Source organism: Gymnogyps californianus, chromosome 1 (genome assembly GCF_018139145.2).
Source record: "Gymnogyps californianus isolate 813 chromosome 1, ASM1813914v2, whole genome shotgun sequence".
NCBI classification, from domain to species: Eukaryota; Metazoa; Chordata; class Aves; order Accipitriformes; family Cathartidae; genus Gymnogyps; species Gymnogyps californianus.
The window spans coordinates 176925711-176950586 of record NC_059471.1 but is presented as its reverse complement, the minus strand read 5'-3'; the positions used below and the strand labels follow the sequence as shown (position 1 = coordinate 176950586).

The 24876-nt window shown below is 39.0% G+C and overlaps 1 protein-coding gene across 1 annotated transcript in view; it reads right to left on the bottom strand.

Annotated features, from left to right (window-relative positions):
• Window positions 1–24876, bottom strand: part of KCNC2 (potassium voltage-gated channel subfamily C member 2) — a 105828-nt gene that overhangs the window by 56672 nt on the left and 24280 nt on the right. The window lies entirely within an intron of this gene.

Sequence of the window (24876 nt, the reverse complement as noted above, 5' to 3'; positions counted from 1 at the left end):
TTTCAAACTTAATATGAGATATCACTTATCTGCTTAGGCAGCTTTTACAAGCCACTTTGAAGAGGGTTTCATACCACTAGTTATATGCTGTCCATAGTTGGGAACCCTGACCGTACACCAACAAAGGGCACTGAAAATAGTATTCATTACTTTTCCTGTCTAAAAATAACCACCTCTTACTTACCATCACAAAATTCACAGTTCTTAAAAAAAAGCTAGATTCTTCAAAGATTTGTATTTGCATCTTTGCAACTATTGTGTATTTTTTGTGTGAAATTTGTTATATTTCATGCATATAACTTGCTTCTCATTTAAGCATAAACCTTTTAAAATACAGTTCCCCTTTGCTAGGGAAAGGGAAAGGGATCGGCTTGATAAACTTCCCTTTCTGTGCACTGTAAATTAGTTTAGTACACACTGGTATGGAGTGATTTTGACAAAAATATAAGCAACTGAAAAAAAGGGATTTGTAATTGTTGTGGTTTAACCCTAGCTGGCAACTAAGCACCACACAGCCGCTCGCTCACTCCCCACACCCAGTGGGATGGGGGGGAGAATCGGAAAAAAAACTCAAACCAACTCATGGGTTGGGATAAAGACAGTTTAATAGGACAGAAAGGAAGAAAAATAATAATAATGAAAATAATAATAATAAAATGACAATAATAATAATAAAAGAATTAGAATATACAAAACAAGTGATGCACAATGCAATTGCTCACCACTTGCCGACAGATGCCCAGTCAGTTCCCAAGCAGCGATCCACCCCTCCCAGCCAGCTCCCCCCAGTTTATATACTGGGCATGATGTCACATGGCATGGAATATTCCTTTGGCCAGTTTGGGTCAGCTGTCCTGGCTGTGTCCCCTCCCAGCTTCTTGTTCTCCTCCAGCCTTCTTGCTGGCTGGGCATGAGAAGCTGAAAAATCCTTGACTTAGTGTAAACACTACTTAGAAACAACTGAAAACATCAGTGTGTTATCAACAGTATTCTCATACTAAATCCAAAACATAACACTATACCAGCTACTAGGAAGAAAATTAATTCTATCCTGGATGAAACCAGTACAGTAATGAAAAATAACAGGCAATATAACTGCAGATTACAGCTATGGGTTTATTTGATTCTCACTGTGCTCAGAGAAACTGGACTGATTCTCCGTGTTCAAAGAAACTATCGTCTTTGCTGGTAAATGAAAAGAAGGCATTAAAAAAGGCTGCAATAAGAAAAGACTGAAAAAAATTGGGGCATTGTTGACCAGAACAAGGGGAAGAGCTAATTATGGAACATGTCTGGGTTAGTCTTCAAATCTCCTATTCTATATTTTGTCTGTCTATTCTATTTTTTTTTTCTAACTGAAAAATATATATTGTTGTTTTCAAGAGAGGGATGGAGAAGCTGTGACAATGAGAATTGACATGTAATCGACTTACTGGAACTGAATTGCAAAAGAAAGAAAGAAGACAGCAACTCTTCGTTCCAAGTATTCCCATGCCAGCAAACTAAACAAAAATGTCTGATCTCATGACTTTTCCAGCTCAATAGTACATATCATGGCTGAGATGGGAGGAAATGAGAGCAAGTATGCTCATATTTACTCATATTCTTTTTTTTTTTTTTTTTCTTTCTTTTCTTTTTATCCCCCTCCAAATTCCCAAATCTGGAAGGTCTCCAGATGATAGAGTCACAGGTGCAATGCAAGAACTTGAAACTTAGTCAATTGTATCCGTATTTTTTTTTTCTTTCTGTTTGCTCCCTTTCCACTTCTACTCTTGCAAAAATGAATCATTAATCGTTACAGAACATCTTATGTATTAATGTCAAAATCCAAACTCCAATTTTCTGGCTCTTCAGACGAAAAGACAGAACTCCACCGCATAGGAACATCCATGGAAATAGTATACATGGAGTTGGACACAAAATAGAAGTTTAAAGCCAGTTTCCAAGTTACTTTGTGCAAAAGTTCACAGAAGTCTGAATATATGAACCAGAAATACTCTATTTTCTCTCTCAAAATTAAGTACAATTTCTCTCCACAAACTATCCATTAAAGAGTTTAAATATGATAAATTATCGCAACATTATTTTCAATATGCTATGCACAGCTGAAGAGAAGGGATTTGAATAAAATGTCTGTCTCAGCTTTAATTACAGTGCCATTTCCTTAAAGCTGTAATAAGGTTCATTTCCGCAAAGCAGTTTTCCATTTTTCCCCTTGCTTATTTTATCTCAGCAGCAAATGCACAATGAAAAATTTCTTAGAATCAGACCAAATGTGCCATGTTACAGAAAGATTTAACAAATCCTATGAATCAGTTCATGAGTGAAAATTAAGAGGGAAAAGAATAAGAAGAAAAATAAACTCAACACAATAGAAGAAGCTGCTCCACTGTAAGTGTTGGAACAGAATAAACACTATTGGTTCATTTTAAATACTGGAAAAGTACTGGAAATATATTTTTTTTCCTAACTATAACTGTGTCAAAAATCACTTGGAGTGAAGGTACTTGCATATTTGGCACACAAGGACAGCTAACTACATTAGCAGATCACAAATAGTTCACACATCTATTTCAGCTGTTTCTTCCACATGTTTATGCTAAATCCCTTGTGAACAGCAAGTGAAAAGGGCTTTGAACAGGCTAGAAAGACTCTGGACAGTTTATGAAGATCTTACGAAGTCTGAATCATCGTGCTCGTGTTTTGGTTGAAGATTGTCCATGAAGCAGACAAACACAGTGCCAACCAGGGAAAGACACTAGGAGTTTGGCTCTTTCCTCATGTCAAGATAAGAGGACTACTTCCCTTGAAACAAACTGAACAAGCAAAGACAATACAGAATTTGAGGCTGAGCATGAACTTAAGCCCCAAGCTAGCACGACTAAAGAGACTGCAAAGCATAAACATTACAGTATAGACACAATAGCCATAGACTACTTAAAAATGCATCACACCCAATATGATGGTGTAGATCAGTTAGTGTCAGAATCAAGTCACCAACAGACAAAAATACAGGTGGCCTTTATGTCTGAAGCTGATTTCTTGAGTTTGGAAAGCAGTAAAAGAGGTTTGCAGAAAGTATAGTGAAAGAAAACATAGCTGCCTTCTAGCTTTCTGCCTCCTAGCGAAGGCAAAAGATGGAAAAAGTAGATTTTTCTAGGTAGATTAAGAAGAACTAGAAGAAAGGCTTGGCAGCAAAACATAAATAATGCAGGAGTGAACAGGGAAGACTTCGTGTCACTGTTAAAAACAGAGAGAAGGTTGAGGAGTCCAGGCTTGGGGAAAAATCCGTAGCTGTTTGCTCGTGTGTGGCACAGAACTGACTACAGTGTGCAGACTGGAAGTGCTGTGTGTTGATAGTGGGAACTACCTGATTGCATGCACCATAACGAAACATTGATTCAGTTCTGCTCCAGAGGGCTAACTCTACGGACCCCACACTGCTGTCCTTGTACTTCCAAACTCCTTAACACAAAATCTGCAATCTCAGGTAACTGAGACCAAGCGTAAACTGCAATGAAAAACATTTTTCATTCTGATATGTTGAGTATTTGATGAAGTAAGGCTAAAAACACATTAAAAATTAAAATTACTGTTTTCTGCACCTGTCATATGGGACATCTGGCTACAAACTGTCCAAATAAAGGTTCTTCTACTGCTTCACAAAATTGAAAAGAGTTAATTTTTTTCTAAAGTACAGTGTTGCACAGTAGCTAATAAACATCACAAAACTGCATGAAACCTCCTACTGGCTAATTTATTACTCCAGGGGAAAAATCACACACAACAAATATTTTTATATGGATGGTTATTTTCTATTTATATTTAAGTTTTGACTAAATGCACTAATGCCTGTGATCAAGAGTAGGATGTATCATACTGCGTCACTGTCAACACGGAGAGGTAAACCTCCAGAGTATACAAAATTTAGCCCTCGCTTGTCTCCTGCCCTGTTCATGCACTGCGCTGCAGCACCACTGAGGCAGGCATCATCATTATGTGATGACTCTCTGATTTACAGGACATGAGAAAATCTAAAAAAAAAAGGAATTCTCAAGAATTCTTTTTTTTAATCAACTCACAGTCTATCAATAATTCTGACTGAAAATTTTGAACATTACAGCAACAAAAAGCCTGTGAACAAAACAAATCCCTTTTACTGTAGAAGCTGTCTCAGCTGGAGATCACTACAGTATTAGCGTATTCTGGCCAATGTGGAATATTACCCTGCTGGGTTTAGACTAGTGCTAACTTAGCTGTAACATAAAAATAAGGAGATAAACTTGCAAAAAAAGCACCCGAACAGCAAAGAGGTTGTACAGCAATTTGCAACTATCATTAGGGTTTTTTAATATATTTAACTGGAATTTTCTCAAACATAATCTCTTTCTAACTGGACAAAAATACTGTATCTTCAGAGAAATGTTTCCAAACTACGGTATACTGCAAAGCAGAAAACAGTTCTGTTGGCCTGTTTCAGATCAGTCATTACTCTCTTCCTTCTATTCCGGCCACAGTAGTCGTTCGTTACTTATTTCCAAGCCTGTCAGTTGCAGAATTTTAGAGCTGTATTGTTGGAAACACAATAAGCAGGTAGCCCAACTTTTCTCCCAAATCTAGCACCGCCGTTCTCAGTGAACGTGATATAAAAGCCACCACGGTCAGTGGCAGTGTTTGAAACAATTTACATCACTAGCTTAGTTCTTCGCTGCTGAATGTTGATCTGGGAGCACAGTACCAGAAGCAAGGCATGCACGTCGCCCAGCCAAGGCACACCAATTTCTTCTGAAAACCAATCGCTGCAACAAACGCAAAAGGAAGAAGTCGAGTCTACAACCAGACAATCTTTCTGGCCCTGCCATAGCTCAGCCCAGCCTAGCGGTTGATATTCAGCAGAGCTCTTCTGCTTTTTATTTGGACAGTGCCCATTCCTGACAGATGGCAGTTTACATAATGATGACAAATATGAGTGAGCAGCTGTCATCAGTGCTCATCATTTATGCATCATGCAGTATCGGCAGTCAAACACTCCCCTTTTGAAGGGGGGAGCCGGGGGGGAAACGTTTTCAAACCACCAAGATCAACACCTAAAATCACTCTCCCTGGCATAAAAATAGCAAGAGGAAACAGTAATCACCGCAAAGTAGTGACTGGAGAGTTAGGGAAGAGAAATCCTTGACTATTTTGGAAGCACCAGAGCGGCTCAGTGTTACTGCTCTTCCCCAAGCTGCTTGTTACTTGTCCTCTCCTACAGCTTACCAATCCCATAGGAAAAAAAAAATTAGTAAGCGTCCTTATTTCATTTCAAAGCAAAGCTTTTCATCTTAGTTCTAAAACCTTCCTAAAGCATTTTGGAAGACCTGAATGACAAATGAATAAATACTTCTTCCTTGCAGCTAGTATCCTTTGGTCATAATAACCTCCATCCTGGTGATAACACACAGGTAGCTGTAACATCTTCTTTGATGTCTTGATGTCTGCAGGAAAGGGGATCTGCCTTTGCCCTTAGCAGAGGAGGAAACCCTCATTCAGGTTCCCTCTTAACAGCCACATATGAGCATTTGTTACAGCTCTGTAATCACGCTGAGGTCAATGCACTGGCACTAGTGTATATAAAGGCATACTTTGGCTCATCTTTTTAGTTTTTGACTCTCCCACACCAAGAAGAAGAGCTATAAAATTAATTCACCACTAATCATTAATTCACTAATATGTACTGTTCCTATTTCTCTTTACATTTCGGTTCTTTTTAGTAAGTCACCTACATGGCTGCAAACTCTTCATGCTTACAAGAAAACTCAAAGTAATTTAAAAGATTAATTCTCCCACTTTAATTATTGCCTTTTTCTACACTACCAGATACCCTGCAATATAGTTTCTTGTGCTTTTGGGCTAGTATTATGAAACTGGGTTGGTGCAGTGTCTTTCAAAACCAAAATGGAAGTCGATTTTTTAAAGAATCTTCCATCAAACTTTGTCCAGCTATAAAAAAAAAGTAAGATGAGAAGCCCATCTCCTGTCTGTGAATAATGTAAATAAAGTTAGGCAATGGCCAAATAACACACCTGTCATCTGCTGCTTCCTATCTTTTCCAGTTCATTCCCTTTAAATCAAAAAAGAGTCATTGGAGCTTTATATTCTGTCTCTCAGAACATAAAAAATGGCATTTCAACAAACAGCCATTTCAAGCCAAATCAGGTTCTGATTAAATGCAATCTGCAAAATTTAAAGTGGTGCCAATACACTTCACGTATTTCCCTCATTTTCAGCTTTCAACATCCATTAGCATGCAATATGAAACTCTTTACTTTCTAATTATCCTTATATTTCTCAACAAATAGTTGTTTCTGTTATCAAGTTCCATGGAAAGTGCATTCTTTTAGCTGAGAAAAAAAGTGTTTTGACCTAAATTTATAACCATTCATTTTTTTGTTGTTTAAAACTGATGTGATTCCAGATGGCAGATTTTCCAGCTGAAAACCACAATGGAGAACAGGTGTACTTGAAAGCCTAGTTAGCAAATTGAAGCAATTGTAGTCCATCTATGCAGCTACACACTGTGTAGTACCCAGCCCACCCACATAGCCATTAGCTTATTTGTCCATTAAAATGCAGGAACTTAATAAACTATAATTTTGCATAATACATAAGCAAACAAATTCCATCTGTTTTACCTTCAGAGTCAGTGTTGATTAGGGGCACGAATGTAATGAGGTAATACTCTGTGGTACTCTACCGGTATAAAGATATGCTGAGAGAAAAGCCTAAAGGCTTCGAAGATTTGCGATAGTTTCAAGCTTATGTGCAAAAAGTAAAGCAATCAGGACTTGAAAAACTGAAGGAGGACTCTGGGAGTTCCAGCACATCGTGCGATGCTATGCCACAGCATTTAATCCTCACAACCACCCTTGCAAGAAAAGTACGCACACAAAATACAAGAAAGGAAGAGTGCAAATGGGAATATGTAGTAACTTTACATCTTTGTAAGTGCAATGCTCATCTTTATTGATAGATCTGCAAAGCAAAAGTCCCTTCAAGGGAGGCAAGCCCAGACCCATTTGTACAGCCTTCTTTTTAGACCATGTGAATTGGAAGAAAGGCAGCAGGCTCAATGCATTTCCTGCTCCCAATACAGTTCAACAATATATTATCTCTTCAACAGGCTGTGACAAAACCTTCTCTTCTCTCCTCCAACTGCTGTATGTGTAAACATACACATTTTATTACACACAAGTCACAAACTATCCTGAACTTTTCTTAAGTATACAGTAAATTGTGTTTAGAATCCTCAGTTTCGAATGAGGAGCTATGGATATTGTGCATGTTTTCTATGTGTTTTGGCCTATCCCTTCTTCTGATTTACAGGGATAACACACTTAGAATACTATTGTACATTTTAGGATTTACAGAAATAAAACACAGACTTATAACAAATCTTCAGCTGGTGTAAACTGTCTCTTTTCCATTGGTTTATGTCCCCTTCCACCAGCCATGAATTGCTCAGGTGCTCTTGGCTGTCCTACTGCATCTGTGTTCTGCTCCAAGGGACCATTATGGAATTTGATTACCAGTTACTAGCTTTTCCAGTTTTTAAAAAAGACAGTTATTTAGTTGCTGGCCCTTTACAGAAGATCTCCTGGCCACCTCAGAACTACAGCTGCAGAATGATTGCCTGGTTTCAGCATCTGTACTAAATAAATGTTGGCAGCTGCGGAAGGCTTTCCTTTCCGCTGCCTCCAACTACAATGCATACAGATCATTTCTTTATTTCTGTTCTAGATACCAGGCATGTGATATGACATCTGGGGAACTTGTACTGGTATGTTCAGTTAACTTTCCTGACATCCAGCCACAGAAAAGAGAACTCTCTGATTAACACAGAAAAATGAGAGTGAGATGTAAGCTAAGCAGATTTATAACAGGAAGGAAGGAAGGAAGGAAAAAAAACTTAAAAAAAATTAATGAGGGCAGAGGGCAACAGAAGCTCTCAAGAGTCCTTCGGGGTAAAAAAAGCCATAAAACAATATTTAAAACCTGCATTATAATAATTTGAACAGATGCCTGTCAACAAGCAGTAAAAGAAATTCCAGCATGGCGACAAAACAATTGCCCAGACAAAAATGATCATGCATTCCCCCTAACATATCTGTAGACTTGAAGGAAAACCTGTATGTCAGCAATTTTTACCAGCCTAAGGCTTGCCTCCTCCAGATCAAACAATGTGATCTGTCACAACAGTGCATTCAGCACCACAAGTAGGAAGAATCCTTTTCTCTGAGGTGTCTAGATGATCTACATAATTAAATTCACAGTGACTGTCTTCAGCCTGTACTATCTTTTTTTTCTGTTTCTCATCTGAACAAGGGCTTACACAGCCAAAGCCTTGCCTATTTCTTCCATCTATGCCTTCTGATGTAGGAAAAGGTATTACTTCTACCTATAATTCATATTTCTCTTCCATCTTTACTCTACAACAGCCTGAACTCTAGAACTACAACAGCCTGACTCCAGAACAAGGACAAACATCTCACACCGGATGGCTGGTTTCTCTTCAGCTAGTTGCTCTGTCAAAAAGCCCATTTGCCATCACCCCAGGTTTCTGCTTTTGTCCTCAGTTCAGAAGGTTACAGAACATTACAGTTCCCAGCAGCAGAAAGGGTTCAAACTATATTTTAATTTTGACATTCAGCATTATCATTTCAGAACTCCCTTTTTTTTTTTTCTTCATAAACTGCCCCAAGATTAAAGAAACAGTCATGATCTGCTGCTTAGCTCAGTTCTTCACTAAGGGAACCTCCAGCTGATGAGCTCTGCCCTCAGCAATGAGTACTACTAAGTTGATGGGAATAATTTTAGAAAGTTTGTGGGAGATGAAAGGCTGATTCACCCATATGAAAACAAAAACCAAAAAAGGGATAAACAAAATAAAAAATGTAGGTCTTGTATGTTTGCTACATGGTTACTTTTCATCTCACAGAATAAAATATTAATGAACTTTCCAACACTAGCTGCCTACTGCTCAGGAAAAACTGTTAAATATGTAGTAGGATGATATGCTGTATGAGCTTTATACATTTAGACATTCAATTTTTTATATGATGCTTTAGGATTTTCATGTATTTCACAGTTTTCTGCACCTCAGTTCCTTGCCAATGCCTCTCACAAAAGGCATTATATCACATGGAAGACAGGCAAAGAAGGTTGAAGGATTTTCTCATTTTTTCCAATTGAGGCAGGAACACTGCTAAAAAAAGGCTGAATTCATGTCAGACAGCAGAGCAAAATGCAACTAAAGAAAGCATCTCTTTAAAAGAGAATAAATATTGTAAAGTAAAAAAATAAAAACCATGGGAGGAAATTTAAGCTGAGAAGAAAAGTTTAGCAACCCTTTAGTTTGCAAAACTTAAAGAATTAAATATCTCCATCTTCTGATACGAATTTCAATGGTATAAGGAATACAGGAGAAAACTGTACTTCTCACTTTACTATCTATATCTATCCATACATAAAAGCCCACAATAAGTACTTTCAATAAACTGGTCATCCTATCAATGTCCAGATTAATCTCTGCCCCAAGGAAGGCTCAGCCTCGAGACCCTCCCCAAGACATTTGCATGTAGAACCCATGCAAATTCAGGTCAGATCACAGCACACATCTTTTTCAGCCGCAGAGCTACTGTGAGGCTGCCTCCTAGACCTCTGACAGTGTGAAAGACGTTGGTTTCCAGGAGTTTTACAGTTGAAAGTTAGACAGTATGGTAGGTAATTAGATAATATTCCAAACTTTCTGAAGGCAGCAGCTTTATTTCCAAACACAGCCTGGACCAGTGCTCCGTTCAGAAGATTTTGAAGCAGTTTTTCATGTCCTTTGAAAAGAGAAAATGTGTTTATATGATAAACACTCCAATAGCTCACAGACAATTGATAAATACCTTTTGGGTAAACGATTCCTTCGCTGATGTACATGAAAGAGCAATCATTAGTCAAATCTTCATAACAGCTGCAGCCTATGTAGTGGCAACAGAAGTTCAAAATTTCTCATTAAACACAGAAATCTGCTAATATGTTTGAATAAAAGACCTATTGAGTGAGAAGGTGCAATATTTGTGCACTACCTCAGCATAAAGTAAATTTGCAAATGTTTAAAAAGGACGGAATATTAAATCAATTTAATTTATAGAGATTTACCTTTTTTGAGAGAGATCCACCTCAGGACTAAAAACATTTTTTGAGGGATACATTTAATGAGTGACTGGAATGTAGCTAATGGAACAACTGTTGAAGCAGATGCCTGTTGTTTTTATATTTTGTTTTCTTTAAGTGTAAGACTAAGGTAAATGCTTCATCTTTAAAAGTTATTACAGCCTGATAAATACATTGCTATAAAAAGGTAAAATACAAAAGGAAAAATATAAATATTCCACACTGATGGAAAAAGTACCTTTTGTATCTTTGTAGATATTTCCTACATGTGAAAGTAGCTTTTTTTATAACTGAAAAGAATGAGATATTTTTCTACTCAGTATTTTTCAAAACAACATTTTGCGTAAAGCAATATTCTGTATTACATACTCCACTCATAAGGAAGTACATTAAAAATATTAATTAGGTCATAAAAATCAAACACTCAAAAGCTGGAAATGCCAGGCTCACTTGCTCAGCCCCCATTCACAGGAACAGAACATGTTACCAGCGTCATCAAACGAAGCCTCGAGAGAGGGCCACAAAGATGATCAGAGGGATGGAGCACCTCTCCTATGAAGACAGGCTGAGAGAGTTGGGGTTGTTCAGCCTGGAGAAGAGAAGGCTCCGCACAGACCTTATAGCAGCCTTCCAGTACCCAAATGGGGCCTACAAGAAAGTCAGAGAGGGACTTTTTACAAGGGCATGTAGTGATAGGACAAGGGGTAATGGCTTTAAACTGAAAGAGAGTAGATTTAGATTAGATGTAAGGAAGAAGTTGTTCACTGTGAGGGTGGTGAGGCACTGGAACAGGTTGCCCAGAGAAGTTGTGGATGCCCCAACCCTGGCAGTGTTCAAGGCCAGGTTGGATGGGGTTTTGAGCAGCCTGGTCTATTGGAAGGTGTCCCTGCTCTTGGCAGGTGGGTTGGAACTAGATGATCTTTAAGGTCCCTTCCAACCCAAACCATTCTATGAACAAGCCTAATCCCTCACAGGCCAAGTAGCCAAGTACTACTATTGCAGGCAAGTAGACAACAGATTTTTATTTTATTTTTTAAAGAAGTGACCCCACATTGCTGCTAACAAGCACTTTACAACACCCTATTTAAAACAAAAAAAAAAAAAACCTTCCCAAACAAAAAAACCTTACGTTTCTGTCACAGAAGAGACCTAAAGCTCCAAGGAAGTGGCCCAGACCCCATTCTGCAATGGAATTAAAATGTTAACAAACCAATCAACTAACACACTCCTGACTTCCAAACCTGGGTGAGAATCCTCCCCTAGCTGTAAAATTGGTGACAGGTCTGAGCATATGAACATGACAAACCATCCAGGGATCAATGACACACCAGTACTTCTCATAGCATCAGCAGATCCCACCAGTTTCTCCTACCTAGCTACTTGCAGCCACTCTTGCATGCTTCAAAAAGAAAAAAAAAGGAAAAAAAAAAAAGAAAACCCCCTGAGAAGACAGGATATACAACGGAAGGTCAGAGGACAATCCCAGTAAGCTGTGGGCTGTGATTCATACAAAAAGAGTACAAAAGAACACTACCAATGCCAATCACATCTCCTTTGGGGATATCACCAAGCTGGACATCCATGGACTCATACTAGTTGGTTCAATTTCTAGCAACCTTGTCACACAATTCCATCCACAAATTTGCCAAACTCTATCTTAAATGAGTTTTTCATCTCTGTTGCTGGATAGCATGAGTTCTGCTAGTTCCAGGAAAGCCTAAGCTAGCCTACATCAATATCGATTTTACCATTAGAGTCCATGAGAAAGCTGAAATGCATAAAAACATTGGTCAAACAAAGGAAAACAAGGATATACAGCTTCTCCTCGCACCCACTGTTCCTGAGCATTACTCCTTTAAGCACTCCCACCCACAGCTGTCCTCTTCATGAAAGATGCTCAGCTACTCCCAGATGAGCAGATACTCAAGGAACACCTATCTTAGCTTACATTTCTTTGTAAACAGAAAATTTTCATTCTCCTCTCAGCACATACACACATGCATATATAGTCCTGACCAGCCACAAGGGAGTATATCTTGAAGTGTAAGGGCAGCTTTCAATCTGCTTCTGGTACCTCTGCCCTTAGGAGCCATTTGCTGTAATCCCAAATCGTGACAGAGAGGCATAATCAAACAGCAGGCAGTTTAAAGGACCAGATTTCAGGCTCAGCAATCAGACTGGTTATAATTCAAGGCAATGCTCTGTGACACCTAATCATATATTCTGCAGCTGCTCAAGAGAGGGGATTTTTACTTCCCAAAAGAACCGTAATTATCCTCCACAGGCAAAGTCTGCAGACTTCTTGCAGGACAACAACTGCAGAAGCTGATGTCCTGTTGCCTTAACTCTTGGACTGTCTGAGTGTACGTGTTCTTCTCAAGGAGTAATCACCTCAAGGCATGTATGTCCCATTAGGGCAGCAAAAAATTACTTATACAAAGGCTCATGCCCCTCCACAAATCTGCAGGCTTAAAATGAGCAGACCATGATACTGGAAACTAATCTTCTACCTAATTCTCCTTTTTCCTCTTTAAGTAATAATCAAGCCATGATTTCTACTTACCTGAATAAGAACTACACGAATTTTATTCATAATGCTATTGGAGCTACAGAAGAGCCATTTCATGAATAAATATTTTTCTTTTAGCAGAGAACATGAACAGGCCAAATCGGCAAACCTTGTGTTTAAATGTCTTAATGACAGAACTGTTTATTTTCCACAAAACTGAATTCAAACTTGACATTTAGTACAGATGAAACTAAAGCTGTTGCTCTTAACCTAAGCACGCAGAGGAGAAAAGCCCTTATAGCAGTCTTTTATCCTTTCACTGTAATGCAAAGCCTTCCAGAGGAGAGACGATGCTGGGAAGGCTAGGGCCGCTGGCTGGGGTGAGGCAACACAGCAATCCGTGGGAAGCGCGCAGGCTTTGAACCCAAGCCAAAGCCCATCTCTCTCACTCTCAAGAGCTTTCCGTTAAAACAAATTAATTAAAATCACATCTTGTTACTAACATACCTCGTCGATCACATTTCAGAGCAGAAAGAATGTATTCAGCATAGTTACATCCTGAAAACCATGACTTACAATGGAAGCACTGACACATCCCGAATTGTTTGAGGCCACAAATAGCACTGATAGCTAAATGAGCTTTCAAGCACTGTTTTAGTAGTTTAGGAACAATGGTGGAGAGTAGTGGTAGAGTTAATAATGCCACACAAAAAAAGCCATCCAGACAATATGATTTTCTGAAGGTCACAGAGAACACCAAACACAAGACATCAAGAGACATGAGCTTTGGCAACAGCCACTTGCAGTCTCTGAGTCCAGTCTGCTTCAAATCGTTAAGATTTTCTACATAATGGGGAAATGTCTCAGCACTGAAGAAACTATAAACACAAACACTTCTTACTAATCCAAGCTGGGTTTCTATTGCTAGTGTGCTGTGCTCATAGTTCATGGAGATTTATTGAAACGTTTGCCGCTGCGAAACAGGAGATTTCACATGCATTGCTCAGAGAGTAGGCAATTATGAACCCATGCAGGCTACACAAGTTTTAACGGAGAAAAATGGTCTCACCCTTTGGCATGCAGGCGAGGTTAATAAGATTCTTCTCCATGTTGTGAAGTAAACATCTGGACTTTTTCTTTTCTGTGCTGTATTTCTTCCTTGCTGAAAAGTAAAATACCCCACTCTCCCACTGGCTGAAAACTAAAACCAGCTGCTTGTCTTGTACATTTTTAACAGTAAATTCACCTGTAAATGATAATGCAATCATTTAGACCTTCATTATTAAGGGCCCATTCTGTGCTAGCAATTTTTTCTGCCAACAAAAGTGACAGTGTAGAAGTACATTGTTTTCTATATGCATATTAATTTTATTCACTGAGCTAAAGACTTCTTCCAACAGACAGCAGAAGAGAACATGTGCAATAAGAAGGTGCTGTTTCCTCTGAAACAGAAATTTACCTTTCTTCCAGTATAGTCAGTGTTTGTTTCTTTTTTTTAATCAAATGAGCGATAATTTATTTTAAATACTGAAAACTCATCAAAATGCAACACTAATAAACCACACCAAATGGAATACTAAGAATACTGTTTTCCCATATGGTCTTAGAAAAATCTAGAAGATCTGTATCTTAATGCTTTAAGCCTCTCCATACAAACAATTTGATGCAGGTACATCATGATGATTCAAGCCAAGTTTAAGGCTGACCCAGCTCAGCCATGCACCAGGGAAAATGAAAGGAAACAGAAGCCAGACTCTTCTCAGATGTGCCCAGAGACAGGACAAGAGGAACTGGCACAAATCGGAATACAGGAAATGATGTTTAAATGCAAGAAAAACGTGTTTTACTGCAAGGATGGTCAAGCACTGGCACAGGTTGCCCAGAGAGGTTGCGGAATCTCCATCCTTGGAGATACTCAAAACCCAACTGGATGCAGTGCTGAGCAACCAGCTCTAGGTAGCCCTGCTTTAGCAGGGTGTTGGACTAGACAATCTCCAGAAGCCCCTTCCTACCTCAACCGTTCTGTGATTCTACTGGAATTTCTTGAGATCGCTGATGACCTAATATTTATTATCTTTTGTATGTGTGTCATCACCTCAGCTCTTCTTCTAGCCTAAATAACGAAGCCATTAAACAAGCCCTTTGGCTTGACTCTGACTTAGAAGCACCTTCATGCTCTTGACTGGGCCAGAACTATAAATAGGGCTGTGTTACGTGAGGGAAATGGAAAGAAATGTGGCTTAGACTTCTAACTATAAGTCAGGAGAAAAAAAAATAAATAATTAGTATGGGAAAAGACTTATTGTATCATCAAATTATACAAGGAACTATCAAGATAAGAAGAAAGAGCATGAAATCAAAACCCTAATCAGGTCTAGGAAATACTTCCATCAGTTGCGACAGTGACATTTAACAGGAAGTTGATACTAAACCTAGAACTGTTCACAGTCCCATAAACAGGACTACATTTTGGCTTCCACCCCACATTAAATTAATTTCTAAAGCTTTCCAGATATGCCTAGCAGAACCTCATGCCAAACTCTTAAGCAACTGTCTCTCATACACTTTCTTTTGGTGGAATGTAAAATAATAATTTCCTTTTCCCTCACAAAATTAAAATATTTTCCCAAGCCAGTTTTCCACTGAATAGTCACAAGAAGCAAATATTTTTCAATGTCTGATCCGCAAGCAGAAAACTAAGGATGTGAGTATTTATTAAAAGTAAAGCCATGGAATTCTCGCATACAAAACGGAAGCTTTTTTCCTACTTAATAAAGGATAGTGATACTGAGAAAAAAAATCCTGAAATAAATCAAGAAATAGTAATAATAGCTTTCTGATGCATCCAGTAAAGAAAAAAAGTGAGCTTCTATTGTGGTATAAACAAGAGTTGCTCCACTGAACTACACCAGTATTCATTAAACCCAGTTTACAGCAATTTACAAGATGGGTGATATATTTAACTATTGACATCTGTCAACCGGCAATCACAAAGCAGTTTAATGATTGAAACATTATTGGCATGCAATGTAATTTGGCATATAGTTTTTCCTCCTTTGAAAACCGCAGCTCTGAGCCATGGAGAACTTCAGCAACAAGAAGACAGAGTATCATTTAATTCTTCTTTTGGAATAAAGGAAGTCTCACGTGATAGCAGCTTTATTCATTGCATGTAGGATAAAAACAATCAGTCAATACTTCTCTTAACTCTAGAGCTGTGGATGCAGCTAGATCCACAATTTCACTCCTCGGATGTTTCCTTCTCAAACATTTCAGTGTTGAAAAAAGCAGATTTGTTCCCAGTACATACATCTGACCCAGAGCTAAAAAATACAACTACCACAAATCAGAAAGTCATGCTGCATTCAGAACACAAGCAAATAAAACACGCGAATCATAATGTGAGCCCTCCAGCAATTTCACTGGGGGTGGTATTCTTTTGGCATGTTTCAAAAGCCTAAGACTAATTTTAAAACGCATATCAGGAAGACCAGACCATTCACTTCTACATTAACTGGAGGCATTCGGTACTCCTGTGTTTGGACCTCATGGTGCTACTTGCCTGTTAATGGAAACTTAACAGGCTCTGGGCTTGAAGACAGTGATTAATATCACAAATTTACAAAAAGAGTTTCTCCTACTCTTTTACCCATTCCAATACACCCATTGGCTTCAACACATCAGATGTTCTTACTTTGCCTCATCAACCTCTGTGTCATCCCATCTGACCAGCGATACATTCAAATGTTGCAGTTTTTAATTTTCAGTTGTGTCCCGAGACACTTGGCACTCTGCATTTAACATTTCCTCAAGGAAAAAAGGTTCCATGTGATTGATCAAATATATCATGTCGCAGCAACTTACGTTTCTATCTCTCTCTGTTCCAGTGGCACTTCATCTGCTATTTTAAAAAAAATAATAGTTTGGAAATCCCCAAATGCCTGATGTGTTATGGTGGAAGTTTAATTAGACCCAAAACTAATTTGAAAGTGTCAGCAGTATCTTTTCTGAAGAGCATTTAGGTATACTCCATTTAATAATAACATGACATGAAGTAAGTAATGAAATTATTACCGTAGGAGTGAAAATTGTTTTAAAAGAAAGACTATTATTCACACTGAATACCACATGTTTAAGTGACTGGCATTGTATTAATAATTATAGTAGTTCTCACTCTCCATTGAAGAGAAAATATATTCAGATTACTAGCTCTATTATATAATAGCAAAAAGAAAAAGAATCCAGATTTAAAAAATGTTATTGCCAAGTTGGGGTAGTCATTGCCAAATTCTATTCCCATTATTAGTAGCCAATTTGTTTTGAAGTCACTGAAAATCTGAGTAAGAAAACTGTTATTCATACAAACATATTTTATTGATAGAAAGCCAAATAGATATAAACACAGAGTGAATTAAAAAAATGCATTTTTGCATTTTTGTTTTTCAAAAACAAATTACCTTTTTGTTTTCTTTATCTTATTCTATCTGTCCCATATATAATAGACGTTAAGAAAAATTAAAGGCTTATTCTAGTTTCCATTGTTTTATGACAAGTAGAGTTTCTATGTAGGAGAGATGGACCTAAAAAAATGCTGTTTCAAGTTCTGTTTTCTATCAGAAATAGTTAGATAAGCTAGAAGTGCCTTTACCTTGGCAGACTTCTTCAAATAACTGTTTCCCATGATGACCACCCTTGTTTCCCTAGGATTGGAAGATCTCTCTAGCACTTCGCCCGCTTGCCCATTAGACTGCTTGGTACTTTTTAAATAGTTTTAATGCCAGTAGGTCACAATCAAAAGAATGGCCGCCTTGGATACATGCTGAAATTACATATAGAGCAAAACACCATCTCTACTACCCAAAAAAAAAAACCAAACAAAAAAACCCTATTGTCTAAAAGCTATTGCACCCATAGCAGTTATTCACTGATGCAAAATCAGATTCTTCCAAAAAGAGAGCTAGTTCATCATCGTACCAGAAATGCTATGAAGCAGATTCAGTCTACAACTCCTAACAAACCTGTCTGGAACTGCTTGTTACTCCTGGGACAGAAAGAAGGGAGAGCAGAGGTGCCCGATTTTGCCCTTTCAACTACACATACACGTTTTCTAACTACCCTTTGTGCCTCTTTCCTCACCACAGGTACTATAGCCCCTCGTCCACTAAAGAAGTAAGTCTCCTTAACATAGAACACAACTGTGAGGTTCATTTTGCCCTAAAAAGCTCCTCATGATGCGTATTCTGGAGAGTCAGTTCAAAAGGTCCTTGTGTGGGTCACTCCTCACCTCTCTCACTACTGCACATTCAAATGGATCCAGTGTCCAGATTTACCTGGCCAACTATTAATTTCCAAGGCAGAGGAAGCAGTGAAGAAAAGAGGACATAAAGACCATGTTTCAAAGCCTCAGGCAGAAGACCACGGGCTGAATGATCACACTGAAGCCAAGGTGCCCATTTCTGCATAGCTGCCAAAATAATCCCGGCACTGCTCAAACTCTGGGCTGATTTGAGAAATCAGCTTATCCAGTCACACAGTTACCAGGGCAGGTTTGTATTTTCAGGGTTTTTCCCCTCCCTTTTTTGATTGAATTCTTTGCTGCTTTGATCATTCAAAGAACTTTTTAACCTCAAATATTCAAGATACATGCTTTCTTTATTTTAGCATTTCTTTCTCCCTTTAGCAGCATTGCTCTGAAAGGAAATTGTTCTATAACATTGTGAGTGTGTGTTGGGTTTGTGTAGTGGGGGAGGGGGTACAGGGGTGGCTCCTGTCAGAAGCTGCTAGAAGCTTCCCCGGCTCCAAGTCAGACCCACCTCTGGCCAAGGCCGAGCCCATCAGCGACGGTGGTAGCACCTCTGTGATAGCGTATTTCAGAAAGGGAAAAGACTGCTGAGGTGGAGGGGAGGAGAGAAAGAAGAGGAGCTATGGCAGAGAGAGGAGTGGGGTGTGAGAGAAACAACCATGCACACACCAAGGTCAGTGAGGAAGGAGAGGGAGGAGGTGCGCCGGAGCAGAGATTCCCCTACAGCCCATGGTGAGATGGCAGGCTGTCCCCCTGCAGCCCGTGGAGGTTAACGGTGGAGCAGAGATTCCCCTGCAGCCCATGGAGGACCCCAGGCCGGAGCAGGTGACTGGGCCTGGAAAAGACCATGACTCTGTGGGAGAGCCCATGCTGGAGCAGTTTGTGGAGGACTGCAGTCCATGGAAAGGACTTGAGTTGGAGAAACTCATGGAGGGCTGACCCGCATGGGAGGGACCCCACGCTGGAGCAGGGGAAGAGTGTGAGGAGTCCTCCCCCCGAGGAAGAAGGAGCAGCAGAAACAACATGGGACGAACTGACCACAACCCCCATTCCCCATCCATCTGTGCCACTGGGCGGGAGCAGGTAGAGGAATCGGGAGCAAAGCTGAACCCGGGAAGAAGGGAGGGGTGGGGGGAAGCTGTGTTTTTAAGATATGGCTCTATTTCTTATTATCCTACTCTGATTTGATTGGTAACAAATTAAATTGATCTATTTTTCCCCAAATCAAGTCTGTTTTGCCTGTGACCATAATTGGCAAGTGATCCCTTTTGTTGTATCTTCTTCTCCCCATCCTGCCGGGGGGGGAGGAGTGAGCGAGCGGCTGCGTGGTGCTTTGTTGCCGGCTGGGCCTAAATCACGAGAGGGTGCCAGAGAAACACACTGCTGCATCTCTCAGATGAAAACCTTCCAGCAGCATCAGAAACTTAGCACTCCTGGTAAAACATCTGCTGGAGACAGTTAACCTTGACAGTCCTGTGAGCAAAAATATTAATAACAAAACCAGCCTACGCTGTGGGCATATATGTCTGCTGACGTTCCTGTACAAAAGGCCTTCACCTCAGACCCTGTCCATCTTCATTACCACGTCAAACAGATCACTGAACTGAGTTAACTCATATTTCAACTCATACTACAGTGACTGGGAAACAGCACTGAGCATAGTGCACATAAGGACTGCAAAAAAATTTCTGTTAATACTAGAACAAAATTTAATATAATTAAGGATTTTTTTGGTGGCTATTCCTTCACACAACACACCCTTTGTGTCATAATTATGCAAAAGTGCTCCTTGTACATCTGCAGGGAATGCACACAGCAGCAGTACACTCCTCTTGTATAAGGCTGCCAGCAAGTTGTACAAACTCTTTTTCTCCTCAAAAATTTACTTTCCTGCAACCAGTAACTACTCTTGAAAAGAACAGTTCTGGTCTAAATTTCTGACTAGTTTGTAACTTTTTCATCTTGGTGAGCAATTACCATTTAATTGAAATAGCATTTCTTCTGCTTTGAGTTTTCAAAGTGAAACAGTCATTTAAACGTTGCAAATGGGATTGGGACCGATTAGCTTTATCAACTGAGCCAAGTCAAAACTGAGTGCAGTGCAAAAGACTTCATATTACGTGCAGAGAGAGAGCATGTAGGACGTAGTTCCCAATTCTCCCATGTATGGGAAAGGAAAGTCCCGCTCTACACACGAGTAGGTCTACAATGTTCTCTAGAAGAGGAGAAAGACTCGTACCGGTCTGCAAGTTGACATCACACCAGCCAGGTAGGACTCAACAGCAGAATTTCACACCACTGACACTAGATAACTTGGCCCCCGCAGGACAGCTGACATTCACAGGGCCAGGGACAAGCCTACGCGCTTGTACAACAGCTCAGTGACACCTGGACAACAACATTTACGTGCATGTCTTACTTGCAGTGTAAAGAACATGCATCATGGCACAAATTACAGGAGCATATAAGAAGAAATTTTGAGTAGGCATTCCAAATAGCAGAGCAAAAGCAACTGATTTCCCTTGCAGAGATGCCTTTTAAAGTGTTTTTTTCCAGTAGTGCGTCTAAGGATGATACTTCTTTCTTCGTTTAAGAGAAAAGTCCTTCCCTTGCCTGCATGCAGTCATACTCCATTAATTCAGAACAGTTGCTGTTATGGAGAAGTTAACCATTGTCATTTCTCACGTTGAAACTTCTGTTATTCTTCTCCACTTGCTTTTTTGTTTCAATAAAATTTAAAAGTAATCTAAATTGATAATATTTATTTATACCTTGTCTACAAAGAAATTCTGTTCCATTTCTGCTGGTAATTGGGCCATTTCTGTTACAATTCACTTATTAATTCAGCAGAACAAAGCTCACCTTAGTAAGTTATGCATATTAATAACAGCCTATTACCCATGTCGCCTTCTTATGAATCAATTAAGTTTAATGTCCAAACTTTAAAATGAGCAGAAGAGACACATTTCTGCATAATGAACTCTGTTAAAAAGCCAACAAATGTTCATGAAGACTCACTACTTCTATCTACACAGGCTTTTAATAGAAGATATTCATGTTTATATAAGAAATCTCATCTACTACATTTTTCTAAAATTTGCCTCTACTTGAGCCTAAGATTTAATGAACTCATCAAGACGACCAAGCATACCAGGTTTTGGTTTCTTTTTTTAACTCCTTGCACATCTCTTACTTCTGCTGAAATGCTGAGCCATGACTTCCATTTTTCCTCTCACAGGTAAACTATTATTCTGAAATTAATGAACCTTCTCCAGACAACTGCTGTCAGAGCGCACATGGCTCAGACTTACCACTATACGTTTCAGGCAGCCTGAGCACACGACACTGTCTTCTCTGACCTAAGCAGTCTGTCAGTTTTGCTTTGGGTGTTTGACATCCATGGTGTTTCTCCTCCAGAGAGCTCTAAATTCTGCCTGTTTTCTTCTCGCTTCCCCAGAAAGCCTTAAATGTCTAACTTGGGACAGTCACTTGAGCAATAAAAATAATGGACTTCTCAGTTTGAGGAATGCACTGAAATACTAAATGTTAATATAGATCAGTCCATAATGGACATTTTTGGGGTTTTTTTTCAGGGGAATTTTTATTTTCTCAACATCAAAATATATAAACCTATCTACCCTTTTTTCTAATTTTTAATGAGATTTCTACTGAAAATGACATTTCAGAATTAACAGCTGATAAAAAAAAATTTCAGCACCTTAAAATTGTTGCCCCTTCCCATTATTTCTCCTTCCCCATATCAAAATTATCCAACAACAACAACAAAATTTATGAAGAGTTTCTATCTCCTCTAAGCTGCAGTTTGGACAAATTTATTACTGGCCAAGTAATAAATACTGCCCAGCATTTCAGCTGCTTTTCATGCATTTGAATGGACTTCCATGTATGAAACACACACACTACAGGAAAATATTACAGCCCTGACTCAGAAAAGCATGAAAGTGCATTAAACAGGCACTTATCTGCATAAGCATAAACATGAAAAGGCACAACATCAGAAGGCATGACAAATTCAGAAGGAGAAACAGTTGAATGAATATAAAATATATGGAAGATAAAATCTGGTTGAGTTCAAGCTTTTGGAGGGTATTCCAGAAGTTTTTTTATTATTATTTTCAAGTTTTTCAAAACCTATTTTCCGATCTTGTTTCAGGTAAAAATCTTGCTACTATTTTCCATGAGAAAAAGATAGGTCTCTCAATAAAGATGAAGTATTTTTGGCACAAGCACATACTATAAATGTTTCTATTTTCCCTGCGCTTATTTAGATACCTCACTGGATTATTTATGAACAGTATAAGTCTTTTGCATGGAGTGTAGATCCAGAGGTACAAATTGGCTGGCATCTTCTCATATGTAGAAGAGGCTTGTAAATCTTGATTTGTGTGACAAATCATAAATGAAGACTCTGGATTTGATGTGGCCAAAACAATAGGATCTGGCACCTCCTTAATCACCTTTCAGAGTCTACTTGTAAAAACACCTAAAGCTTGCTTCATGACTAGAAACTGTGGAGCAGAAATTCATGACTGCAAATAGAGGCTGTAGAGCAAAAATGTTCCAACTTCCCAGCCAGCTCTTCCTGGTGGACTACTGCTCTCTTTTATCATCACAATTGTTACACAGTGACTTAAATATGAACGCAAAATAGCTTCAGTCTACGTTGCCTGACTTCACAATTCTCTTAGCTCCCAACACTCCTGTCACGGGGAACTACTTTTGTCACTTGGTGCTTTTAGCAGCTACACACATTGACAACATGGAGTAAGAATGCCTGCAGAAAAAAATTCATCAGGACTACACAAAACCTTAACCTATAATCTGAGACCACTCTCTTGTTCTACAGGTCTACGTTCACAATCCACTGGCAAATACACATTTCCCAAATTTCTGTGACTATAAATATATCATCTCCTAAATATTAACAATTTCTACCACTTTTCAAAACTCTTACAAAGTAGTATTGCAATCAAGAGCAAAACATAAAATAAGCATGGATGGGAATAAAGTATGGATGATCTCATCCAAGGCAATTGCTTGTTAATTTAGAACTCTCCAGCTACGGAAGTACAATTTGAACTTTAAATCCTAAAGACTGTTTGCAACTCCATAGAATTTGGAAAGATGCAAGGAGACAGGAGCAAAGTAAGGCTTGATGTTTCATGTTTATGGCTTCAGCTCAGTCTCATCAGAATCAGTTCTGGCCCAACTAAAGCACTGAACTGAACTAAAACTGAACTAAATCTATACTAAATCTTTCCACCTCCAATCTAATCCTATTATGTTTTGGTCCCTTTGGTATGGACACTGGAAAAGCTTACTCTTTTCTTTGTAGCAGCCAATTTGAAGTCCCCTATGTCTTCCTACATTATCCTGTTCCCTAACACAAACATCCTTAGGTCCTTTATTCTTTCCCGTAGGCCATCATTTCTAGATTTCTGACTACTTTGGTGATCTGGACTGTCTCCATTAGTCCACATCTTTTTATCTTTGTTCTATAATAAAAACAAAGTCACGCTTACAAGCACAGAGGTTATGAGGAAAAAGCTACACCCGCATACCCAGAAGACTTGACACAATAAGTCATTACCTTCTTCCCTGTTTTTCCATCTTTCCCCAAACATGTTGTTATCAGTCATCAATTCAGAGCAGTTTAGGGACACTTGAGAATTTGACCAGGACAACCAATGAAAAGATAATACTCAACAAGAATTTATGCAGCAAATGGAAGATGCAATGAGCCTGGCCCACCCATTCACACAAACACCCTGGGAAGAAAAGCAGCATCACCTATTCCTGTTCCTGGATGACAGCCACTAACTCACCCTGAGGTGGGACTTTGCTGCTGGCCCCACTGGAGAGCCTCTCAGAAGGGGTGCACCAGGAGGAGGAGGACAGAAGTGCACTGGTAAAGCTCAAGGGGCAGAGATTCGGGTAAGCTCAGGAGGGAGGAATACTGCGGTGTGTTTAGGGCCCAGGCTAATATGAACAGGTATTCTTTATCTTCCATTTTTTTCTGTGTTTGTGTCAGGTATTGTTGAAAGGGAGTCATTTGGAAATATTCATACAGCTGTTCAGCTGCAGTTGAACATACAGCTTTTGTGCCTAAGACCATGTTTTACAGAAAAACAACAAAACCTTACAAACCACAACACAAAAGTCATGCAAGCTCTATAGTATTGTCTTCATAATGTTAGAATTTCACAATTCTAATTAATGAGAATATTATCTTTTATTATATCAGCCTGTCCGAATATTTAGTTTCAGTCTTAGTCTTTAAGCTACAATCTCTTCAAGTTAATGGACTTCAAACTTTTTTACAAGGTTACATAAATAACCAGAAAAATAAGTTTGTTTGTTTGGGTTTTTTTAATCCATTCATCAGTTAAAGGGTAAATGATGTTGGCACTCATATGGTTAGAACCTGGGTTCAGCATCCACTGAGGTAAAAGAGAAAGTTCATGCCTCTTCACATTATTTTTTGTTTGTTTGTTTGTTTACTTTGCCTGGCTCCAGACTAAACAAAACATTACTTTGGATCCAGAATCAAACCTAAGCTCTGCAACAGCCAAACCTTGGAAGTCTGTATGTCCTCAGAGGTCAAAATCATGAAACTTTAATTTCTCTGCTAAGTCAGATCCTACAGTGGTTACAAACATTTGAAAATGTAATAAATCCCACTACATTTAGGAAAAAACTTAATTAAAGAAATCCATCACTATGAGGCAATGCACCACATAAGCATCCACCAGCCAGTAACGCAGCAGAACTTCTGGTTCTCACAACCTTTCTCATTTGCTGAAAACTATAATACAAGTATGAAACAAAATACATTGAAGTG